Below are 11,502 nucleotides of genomic sequence, written 5' to 3'. Positions count from 1 at the left end.
CTTCTGAAAACTGCCTCTTTTTTTGATTCAGTTGGGTTCTGCCTCAGACACACTGGTAACATTTGGGAATCTCATTGGAGAGGATGCTCATTGGAGCTCCTTAGTTCTCTTTTTTCTCATATGAGGAGAAAAGAACAACAACAACAACAAATCAGAAAGCTGATAATACCTTACAAAAATATTAAGGGGGCTAATTAATCATAGAATCATAGAATCATAGAATATCCTGAGTTGGAAGGGACCCTTAAGGATCATCAAGTCCAACTCTTGACACCGCACAGGTCTACCCAAAAGTTAAGACCATGTGACTAAGTGCACAGTCCAATCTCTTCTTAAATTCAGACACGAATCAGAAAACTGATTTGATATTTAATGAAGCTGTTACTGGACCACAGTGTAAGGTATTACCCAATTCTCTTCACCACAGAACCTTGTCATCTGCTTGCTTGAGGGCATGGAAACATAAACAGGAATTAAATTAGCAGCAACTAACAAATGAAGCTCTTCTTAAAAAAGCTGTCATTGATGCTTTTTTTCTGCCTGGTTTGCTCAGAAAAGACAAACATCATGATGGAAAACAAAGCGAAGTGTAAGCTCCCATGGGCTGCACTTCCATCTCTTGCATTCCAGCTCTTGGGGAAGGAAGGTCATGTTTTGAGCATTTTGTAACTGGTCTGGACATCATTGCTGGCCAGCCAGGAGTGGCTGCATCATGTTTTGCCTTCCCAGGTGTAATTAAAAGGAGATGCCATATGTGATTATTGAAATCTAATAAGTTCATTTGTCCTTTGGCTGACAGCTTGTTGTTTAAATAGATTCTGTAATTTTCTGCTGTCTCATTTGTGCTTGGGAAATAGTTCATTTTAATGTTCTAGCTTTCTGTGCCAGTTCTTAGTATGTGGTTCTTAATTGTCTCAGGAAGAAACATGTATTAAAAAAACAACAACAACAACAACATACAATAGTACTAATGAGTATAGCTGCAGTAATATTTTCAAATTCTGGAAGTTATTTCTGCATGTTTCTATGAGTGATGTTATGAATTCAGTTCACTCAATGGCCACTTACGTATCTATCTATATTTTACACAGAAATGCATTTGCCTTTATCTTTAAGAGCACAGGCCATATTAAGAACTTCTGTGAGAAGTGGAACCATGACATTCATGCATCCAGTGTTGAGATATCCTTACAAAGAAAACATAATCTAAATGCAAATCATCTTGTAACCTTATTGCTTGGTTATAAAATGAAAAGGTCAAGTCAAGGAGAGCATTTGAATTTTTAAAACAGCTTTGAAAGGTACTTGAAAGATACAAGGGAATGAGGAGTTCTTGAGGAAGCTGAGAACTAACCATTTTTGAAGCACATCTCTTTGGGAACACTTCATTTGATGAGGGAATCAAAATGTGAGTATATAGGTAAGAGAGATTTTTCTTTGTTGCACCTCGTACTGCTTAGCAACTTCTCCATTTATTCCTCCCACTTGCTCTTGGGTTCAGGTCAAATTGCAAATCATGGAAAGGTACAGAAACTCAGCAACATCAAAACAGCTTTTCCCTTAAAGGAAGACAAAGTGCGGAGTGATCATTATGCTCACAGATACTAACTTCCAAACAACAATGAATGCTGAGCTCTTTCCACCAATAACAAAGCAAGTGTTGCTACTGTTAGCAGTTTGTTAAAACTTGTTTTTCAGATAAGTTTAAAAAACTTTGATTCCAATTTTATCAAATATTGTAAATATCCCTTTTCACACTGTTCAAGTGTCTCTGTTTCCCAACAATACTAGAAAGTCAGAAGCATATCAGCCTGTATGAATTACAGATGGATTTATTTTTGCAAATGAGAAATCTTAAAATAAACATATAAACAAATATAAATTTGACTTGAATTATAGATATATATTCTGTTTGGATTGTATGTACGTATGATGTAAAATGGCCATCAGAAATGGGTTTCTTTCTGCAGGTCCATCTCATTTTGTGTGGTTACCTTTGTCTCAAGACAGCAGGTAAATAAGTTTGCTGAAAGTAAGCCTGCCTTTTCATTTATTTCATTTTAATTCAAAGTAAATTAACCAACTTACAAATCACAGAATCACGGCATGGCTGAAATTGGAAGGCACCTCTGGAGGCCCCTGGTGCCAGCCCTGCCCAAGCAGGGACACCCAGAGCAGGCTGCCCAGGCCCACGTCCAGGCAGCTTTTGGAGCTCCCCAAGGAGGAGACCCCACAGCCTCTCTGGGCAGCCTGTGCCAGGGCTCCGTCACCCGCCCAGCACAGCAGTGCTGCCTGGTGCTCAGAGGGAGCCTCCTGGGTGCCCGGCTGTGCCCATGGCCTCCTGTCTTGGCACTGGGCACTACTGAGCAGAGCCTGGCTCTGTCTCCTTTGCATCCCTTTAGGGATTTACAGACATGGATGAGATCCCCTCTGAGCCTTCTCTTCTCCAGGCTCAGCAGTCCCAGCTCTCCCAGCCTTTCCTCACAGGAGAGGTGCTCCAGTCCTGTGACCATCTTGGTGGCCTTCTGCTGGACTCTCTCCAGTATATCCATGTCTCTACTGGGGGACCAGAACTATATGCAGTATTCCAGGTGTAGTCTCAGAAGTGCTGAGTAGAGGGGTTGAATCACCCCTCTTGACTTGCTGATGACACTTTGCCTAATGGAGCCAAGAATACCATTAGCTTTCTTAGTAACAAGGCTACATTGCTGACTCATGTTCAACGTGGTGTCTATCTAGGTCCTTTTCTGCAGAGCTGCTTTCCAGCTGGGTGACCCCCAGCACAAAAATCACATCCACCATATAATAAAACCAAAATACTGCTGAATAAAGATGTGCAAGACAGGATTTAGAATATGTCTTGAATCTCTTACTGGACATTTATTAGCCCCTGTGATCTCAATAGCTTTAATTACTAGAACATTTCTAAATTGCAGAACAGTGTTTCTTTGACGATGATTTCAGTTGCTGAAGTAGACCTTATCGGGAGGTCATTTTATTAGTCTAGGCAATTTCCATTTGCAGTGAATGGATGGTTGATTATTACTTTTAGCACAAGAGCAAATCAGCGTCATACTGCATGTTCTCCCACCATGCAGAACCAGCATCTTTGAATGCATCCTGAAAAGTCTTCAGTTCTATGTGAGTCATGATACACTCCTTTGTGGTGTGGAGTAGGAATCACCTTGGCAAAGGTCAGTATCTGCTAGTTCTAGTTAACATTGTTTCACAGATTGATTCCTTCTAGATTTAAATCATTTGGTTCAAGCCTATTTTAAAATAACATGCCAGATCTCTCTCCTTAAAGCCAAGAAAGAGTGAATAACAGAACAAAATTACTTACAGTAGTAAAAGTAGTCATAGTCACTCTGCTTAATGAAGCAGCAAGCATAAATAATGGAACACATTTAGGAAAAAAAAAAAAGTAATTAGCTCAATTTCATGCTATGAAACTTTCTGTTCCTTGTACAAACAGGGAGAGCCTTGCTTATTGAGGAAGTTAAAACTAGATGGAAGCAAAGCTCTAGATAAGGGAAGCAATCCTCTGTTGGCAGGAAAATATGTCTAATCAGCTGCACTGTCCATTGCTAACATCTGTGACTGCCAAGTATAGGAAACACATACCTGTCTCTGAATTTCAGCATCTTTCTCTTGCTAACTTTTTTTTTTTTTTTTTTTTTTCCTTTAGCACTGACATTATTTCAGGATCTAAAAGAGTCACACCTTGGGGTCACTCCTACCTTAGAGTTACTCACACAGGTTTTGTTCTGAGGAGTCTTTTCTCACTTTGATCAATCAGTGAAGTATTTCCTGAATAGTTTTTATAAGGTTTTACATATGCAAAAGTTGGAAGATACACTTCTTCTGGCATAGTTATCTTGGCAGCAAAATTTATATTTTCTATTTTTGGCCTAATGCCACACAGTTCTCACCACAAGTTTCTGAAAGTGTCTTGTTATTCTGAAAGATTTATTTCACACTTGAGAGTTCCCTTCATGGGTGGCTCTAACCCATTAACAGGAAGTTCTTTACATGAACTGGAGTTATTTTTACACACTTTTTTATCACTTTGTTGAAGCTGTGAAATAGCAACTTGGCAAAGTCTTCTACACAGTCACAGAAGTTTTGCTGCTTTGTTTTTCAATAGGAAGTTGGAGATTTTTGTTTTTATTTGTTCTGTTTAAGCCTATTCTATTCTTCAAAAAGCAAGAGAATCACAGTCCTTTTTATTTATTTATTTATTTATTTTACTGCATTGTAGATGAGTGCACCCATTCTTGGAGAAAGGGAAGGACAGAGATGTAGAATGTAGTTGACACAAGAAAGACAAAATACCCTGGTTTATGAAATTACATGTTGAGAACTGCCAGTGAATAAGATCTGTAGGTCTCTCATTTATACGCTTTTCTAGCTCACTCCTTTACAGAAAATCAGGAAAAAAGCAGCCAAACTCATGACTTTGAATACCGTTGTTGTATTCTGCTCAAGAAGTTGCTCCTCTGTTCTCTTTGAAATGCTTGGCAAGTACATGTACAAAGGGAGTTCATGTATAGGGACTTCAGAATGATCATATTCAGTCTATGAGAGACAGAAAATAACTTGTTTTGCAGGGGAAAAGGAAGGAATTAGCACTCCATGGGACTGAAGCATGGCTTGATCCTCAAAACATAACCAGTCTGTGCCTAAGAAGCTATTTCTTCTCCCCTTTCTCAGACTGATGTTACAAGATTTGTATATTTAGGAACAGGCATAACATTTTCTAGTCAAATATGCTCTCTTTGTACTCTGTGCACACAGCAATTTTCTGCCTTTCATGTTGATAACGAGGAGTGTGTCTAATTTGGACCCAAATGCCTGCCTGCAAACATCCAGGATTAACAGTCTGTTGGAAAGTCTATTGGGTCTCACCTCTTTTCAAAGCCATTATATTAAAGCTGGATGTTTAAACAGTTCCTGATTCTGGAGGAATCAGGGCCCAGACTACCAGCTGGATCAAGTTAGCTTCAGATTCAAGAAACCAACGGAGACCAGCACTTGGACAGCTCAAAATGGAGCCATTAATGGGCCATGAGAGCACTACATAGTCATTTGCTTATATATCACAATTTTAATTGCTTTTCTCCATCTTGTTTTTCAGGCATGTAGGACCAGCTCCTTGACTAGTTACTAGATGCCCTGGGACTGACAGTTCACTAGGAACTCTTTTCACAAACATTGAGTTTATTGGTCCTGTCATACAACTACACCTCAAGGATTCATACTGATTTATAGTCTTTATACCACATTGATATTGCAGCTACATACACCTGTTGCAAGTATTTCTGGAGACATATCACAGACTTTGTTGCACTTCAGCATCAACAACCATTTCTAGGCAAAAGAACTTCACATATTTTTTCAGACCCTTCTTGCAAACCCAGAAGTCCCTGTAGCCTGCCAACCCATTTGGCCGAGGCACATTTATTTTTGCATAACTCTTAACCATTACAGCCAGAAAGATAACTGTTGTGATTCGCTGGATGAGCTTCTCCTAGTTGGGCTCAATGGTTCTAGTCAGTAGACACTCAGACTCTGTCCAGATCCTGATTATTATTTTAGAAGCAGCTATTGGCATACAGAAAGCTAGAAGTTAATTTGGTCACTGAAGACTTAACGTCTACGCTGAATAATGCTACTGGCTTCATGTCCTGGTACAGGAGAATTAGTGAAGATTATACTGCTTTGTACACTTGGGATGGTCAGCTTCAGATACATAATTTTCCCAAGAAGCAGCAGATATTCATGGAACTTTGTGAGGAAGTTACCCTGTTACTACTTCAAGTGGTAGTCAGAGAAGATCACCTTCTTGAAGAAGCAGAGCACAATGTTCTCCTTTGACTAGTGCTGTCCCAGCTGTGGCAGATTTTCAGAAACTGTTCAGAACAGGAAGCCAAGCTGTTTGGACTGCATCAATGGAGTGTTGTTTAATCTTTACTATGAGTTGACAATGCGTAGTAAACATTATGAATTATATTCAAACATTACGAATACTATACATAATAATAATAATATATAATGTTACGTATGATATTTCAAACATTATGAATTACACAGAATAAATGACTTTCAGAAAAATAGGATTCCTGAGTTCCCAAGGGCCATCGGTGCTGTCGTAGAGGAGAAAATGAGTAGCTGAGTCTGCAAATTTAAGATGCCCTTATAAGGCAGAAGGATTCATGAAAGTGTATGTGGGAAAAATGGGAAAGTGCTGGCATATTAAATGTTGAGAGAACTAAGGACAACTCCTTCCTAAGGATTTTGTAATTATGATGTTTATTTCATTATTAACTCTATGGGATTGTGTAGGCTTAATGAATCATTGGTATTCAACATCCTTTTATATAGTATTCTGCAAGCAGTGTTATAATACTTCACCACACAGTCAGAATCTCCTGATCATCCATGGTGTTGTGTTTGGAGAGGAAGTAAATAATGTGCAACCTAGGCTTTTCTGCCCTCCACTCTCAATTTTCAATACTGTTGTGTCCATCCTATATAGAGTTGGGCATTTAAATTGCTCGAAACAGAGTAGGGAGGTCAAAATGGAATTTGAACATGTTCAAAACATTGAGGATTGTTTAGCTCCCCATGTATTAACATAAAGACAAATATGACTTGCCTCACTTCAACAGAGTAGTTTATATAGAAAATTCTCACTACTTCTAAATGTAGAAGTTCCTTATAATGCTGCTACTGTGCAATAACATGAAATAAATCAAGTGGTGCCTGTGGGTGTTATTTTATTATAAATTACTTTCGACGCAAGGGTTTTAGTGAAGAGAACTTTATTCCAAGTAAAGTATGAAAGTTGTCTAAGGACCAAGGTGTTCTTGCTTGGCTGCTTTTTCTCAATAAGCCATTATAAGTTGTGGTCAGAAATGTGTGAAAGTCTGAAAACTGAAAATCTGTCCCTCTTTGCTTCCGTGTAGCACAGCTAGTCCACCTAGAGGTTCCTCCACTCTTCCTTACCCTGCAATAAGGAGGGTCAATAGCTTTGGGCCAGTGCTTTGAGAATGAAGTTGACTGACAGTTTGCGTTGTAAGGAGAGCATAGGTGCAGTTTTTTGACTTCTTTAGTGGTGATGAAAAATGCAAATGCTTTGTTTTGGATAGTAAACACAAACTGGAAGTTTAGATCATTGGACTGCTCTGAAACTGCCTGTATTAAGAAAGATTTTTAGATGCAGAGAATCGTGATGTTACAGTTTACCCTCTTATCTATATTAATAGGTCCTAATGTTTTGGTAGTTTAAAAAAATAATTTAAAAGTGTGAACCTATGTCTATATATATTTGTCTGCTATCTAGTATGATAGACTGTTAATTGCCAAATTCAGCTCTGATTTAAAGCTTGAGCAGCCACGGTGAAATTGGTAAGAGCAAAGTCAATCCTGCCAATTTTCACATATCTATGCAAATATCACTCAAAGCAGAATTTGGACCTAGAAGCCATTTATTTATTGACAATGTCTTCTGCAGCTGAAGCCTTTATTTCAAATAAGATTGCAGTTTCTTTACTTATCCAGGTGGGGTCTTGAAGATCCATCTTGCTTGGAAAAAAAAAAAAAAAAGAGAATTAACGTGAAAACCATTCACCACTAATGGCCTCCCCTCAGCCTGCTCTGCTCTGGGCTGAGCAAACCAAGGGACCTCAGCCACTCCTCATACATATCCCTTCAGATGCTTCACCATATTCATAGGTTAATAATTTCTTGCACTGTTTAGTCCTCCTAGTTTGCCCATGACCTGATTTGGTTGTTTCAAAGGTGTGTCAGATGCTAGCAATGACGTGACCAGCTGCAGCAGGGTTTGACCTATTTCAACTGGCATCAGACGTGAGCTTATATATAATATCCTTAATTTCTTGATAGCTTGCTGACAGGCAAGACAGCGAGTACTACTTAGTGTATTAATGTAATCCATGAGAGTTGCTCTTTAACCTATCTCTAGCCTTATTAGTCTTACCTGCTTCTTTACTCCCATATAATAAACCGATTGTATTTAAACTAATGGTCTTTCAAGCATGTCCCAGTCAAGCAAATCAAGAAAATTTTCCATCCTTTAACAGTTTATTCTAAAAAAAATATATCCCATTCTAACTTAATATCCTATTAAGTTAGAAATGTAGAACACCAAGGAGGGAGGGCTCAGGTCAGCAGTGCTAAGACATTGTTAAAACTTCCTAAAAATTTGAGACAATAATTTTCTTACATGAGAGATGGTGCAGTAAATGTGAAGTGACTGTTTGTGGCAAATTATGATAAAGGAGAGGTAATTACTGCTTGGAAAAATGGTGGTTATATGTAGACCAGTAGTAACCAAGACTAGTTGCTGTCACTATGGAAAAAAGATATCTAAATAATAATTAAAAATACGTGCTACACATAAATATGCACAGCATGTGTATTAAAGATAAGATTTAAAATAGAAAAAAAAAATGAACAAAAGAAAAAAAATGAAAAAAGTTGTTTTAAAAGAATAATGTATTGGACGGTTAAAAAAGACAGTTCCAATCTACTGAAAGGGACAACTTTGGCATACAGCCAGTCTTGGCACAGTAATGAAGGCAAGACAAGATTTGTGAATAAAAAAAAATCTAATGAAAAATATGTAAGGAGCTATCTCTGGCAATGAATACATAATCATGAAATGTAGAAAAATTGCTAAAGAATGCTAGCATACTTATGCACACACTTATAAAAGAGAGAAGTTGAAGAATATTAGAAATGAAATCCTGCTTAGGCCTACTACAAAATGGAGATGGTAAGGTTAGTAAGGAAGAAAAGAGGTTTAATAAATATTTCTTGTAATTCATTCTAAAATGTATGATGCTTCTATTCCATCAGAAGAGGAAATGAGAAGTATTTTATAGTTCAATAGCAACTAAGGAGGATATTAAACATCTGCTAAAGAAAAATGTTCTCAGGTCTACAGGCAAATACAATTTGTAACTAGAGATCTAAGGAGCTGGCTAGATAGACCTGTCTGCTGAAATGTAGTTTTAATAAATCTTGGGACACCACAGCTATTCCAAGTGACAGGAAGGTTGTTAGTGCTGTGGCAATATTCCCAACACAGGGAGGGTAGCTCAAAGTAGTATAGACAGGATATAGTGGTATAAGTCACAGATACATAAATCTTTAACAGTGAGAACTAGAGAACTAGTTGTAGCAGTTAAGGAATTGAATAACAAATAGAATAAATGCCAACGAACATTCCTTTCAATAGGAAATAGGCCTTCTAAAGTAAGTCTGTTTTTTTTAAGTTGTGTTTTAAGATAGCATGTGTTTGATAAAAATACAAAATGTAATTTATTTAGATTTTAGGAAAAATCTTGTCACTTCATTCTGATAGAGCTCAGTATTGTATATGAATTGGAACTGACTAGTAAAGAAAATAGTCTGGGAACTGATTTTTTAAACAGTTCAGTGATAAACAGTTTAGTTAGATTAGTTTAGTTTAGATTAAACAGTTCAGTGATAAATTGTCCACATAGAAAATGAATGTCTTTGGTGGGATTGTACTAAATTCTTATATTTTTCAACATTTGAATTAATGGTCTGGAAGAAAAAAAAAACAAAAACAACTTGCAGCTGATGAAATTTATGGACCATTTCAAGATGCAGAGTATGGCAAATTACAGTAAGGCCTTGATTGTGTCCCTAGCACCCTCAACTGATACAGTCTTTACCACAGCCAAATGCAAAACTAAGAACATGAAATTCAAGCCCTGCTTACGGAATGGTGAACCTTTACTGCAAGAATGGGGTTCCGAAAATGGCTTAAAGGTCATAATGTGCAAGCATTTCATCAAGGGCTCCCAGTGCTGCTCTGGTAAAAATATCACTTTCAATACTTACAGTAAACTTGATTCTGAAAGACAAATAACAAACCTAGCTCATCTATTTTAAAACAAACATATAGAAAACAGAATAAATGTGAAAAACCTTTACAAAATAGGTTTAAGACCTAGAGAAAAATGCAGGGATAGCTTTGGAATAAGACACATAACATGTTCTCTCTAAAGAAGACTTGAGACATGACATAATTATGAATACCTTTATGAAGAGAAAATTATAGGAAAAAAAAAAAAGAAAAAACATTAGCAAAAACAATAGTTCTTGGAAATTTAAGTCAGTAGGTTTCAGATGGAATATTAGTCACGAACTCTTAATGGTGAAGCTGCTTAACCACTGGATTAAGCTAATAAAGCAGTGGTGGACTCTCAAGCTTTCAATTTCTTAGATTCACACCTAGCTAAATTGCTGGAAAATGTGTTTATCCAGACACAAGATACCACAATAAAAGGGGAACTGGGTGATACATCTGTGAAATGGTCTGTGAAATACAAGAGATTCAGGTTGGATGATCTAATATCCCCTTCTCATTTTAAACTCTGTAAAACAACTTCAGCTCAATTCTAGGTACCATTAATCTTGATTTTGATGGTACTCAGGTTATTCATATCAATGATTGTAGAAGCCCAGTCAAACTAGCTCAGATAGTTTGCAAAACTGTTTAATGTTTAAATATAATAAGTGAGTCAAATCTAGTGGAAATGTTCTGCAGATGTTTCTTTCCCTTCCACTGTGTCCCGGGAAAAGATCAAATGATGAACCCTCCATTGTATAGGGTTTTGACTTCCTTGCTATGGCAAACACAAAAACTTGTCCTCTTCTTTTCCACCTCTTCCTTTATACCTCTGAGCTGTTCCGTATTGTTGAGAAAACTCATATGAGTTTTCTTAGGCTAGATAATGGTCAGCACTACTACGGGTGGTATCTATTCTCTATAGCATTCAGAGAAGCAGAGCTGGGATATGAACAAATGGGCGTCTCCTTGTTTGTGGAGACAGGCTCAATGCTGCTGTAGCTGTAACACACTTCTGTGCAACAAATGGGGCTTTCCACAGCATTTTCATTTTTCTTCATATTGGACAGCAGTTTGGGAGTTTGTATCTGTTCTTGTGTCAGCGAGGTAGAGTGCAGCATACCCTGCAAAGCTGCATTTCAGATAATGCTGCTACTTCGTGCTTCAAAAGAGACCCAGCAAAGACAGTCCTGGTAATATCACACACAAACAATTATATATTTGAAACAGAGAATGATCTTACAAAGAGGAGGGTTTTCTTACAGACAGGTTACCACTGCAGTGGCTGTGGCTGAGACCACAACTGTACAATCAAGGTGAGGGAAAAGTTTTGCAGATCATATAGGGAGAGTAAAAGAAATAGACAAAATGTCTGGCTCCACTCTCTGTAAGTATTTCAGCATGGCAAGGAGGCCAAACCCATGATAGTGGTGGTTCTGGCAGCCTTTTCCATGGAGGGACAAAGCAACTTCAGAGCAAAGATCACTTTCTAACACTTTTTATGCCTCAAGTACAACCCCCTGCTAAAGGCAGCATTTCATCTTGTTCTTTCTGTGCATATGCTTCCCAATGAAAAGGCTTGGCTGAGGAATTCA

The sequence above is a fragment of the Anas acuta genome, chromosome 1 (assembly GCF_963932015.1).
Source record: "Anas acuta chromosome 1, bAnaAcu1.1, whole genome shotgun sequence".
NCBI classification, from domain to species: domain Eukaryota; kingdom Metazoa; phylum Chordata; class Aves; order Anseriformes; family Anatidae; genus Anas; species Anas acuta.
The sequence above is the reverse complement of the archived record's forward strand: the minus strand, read 5'-3'. Positions refer to the sequence as shown.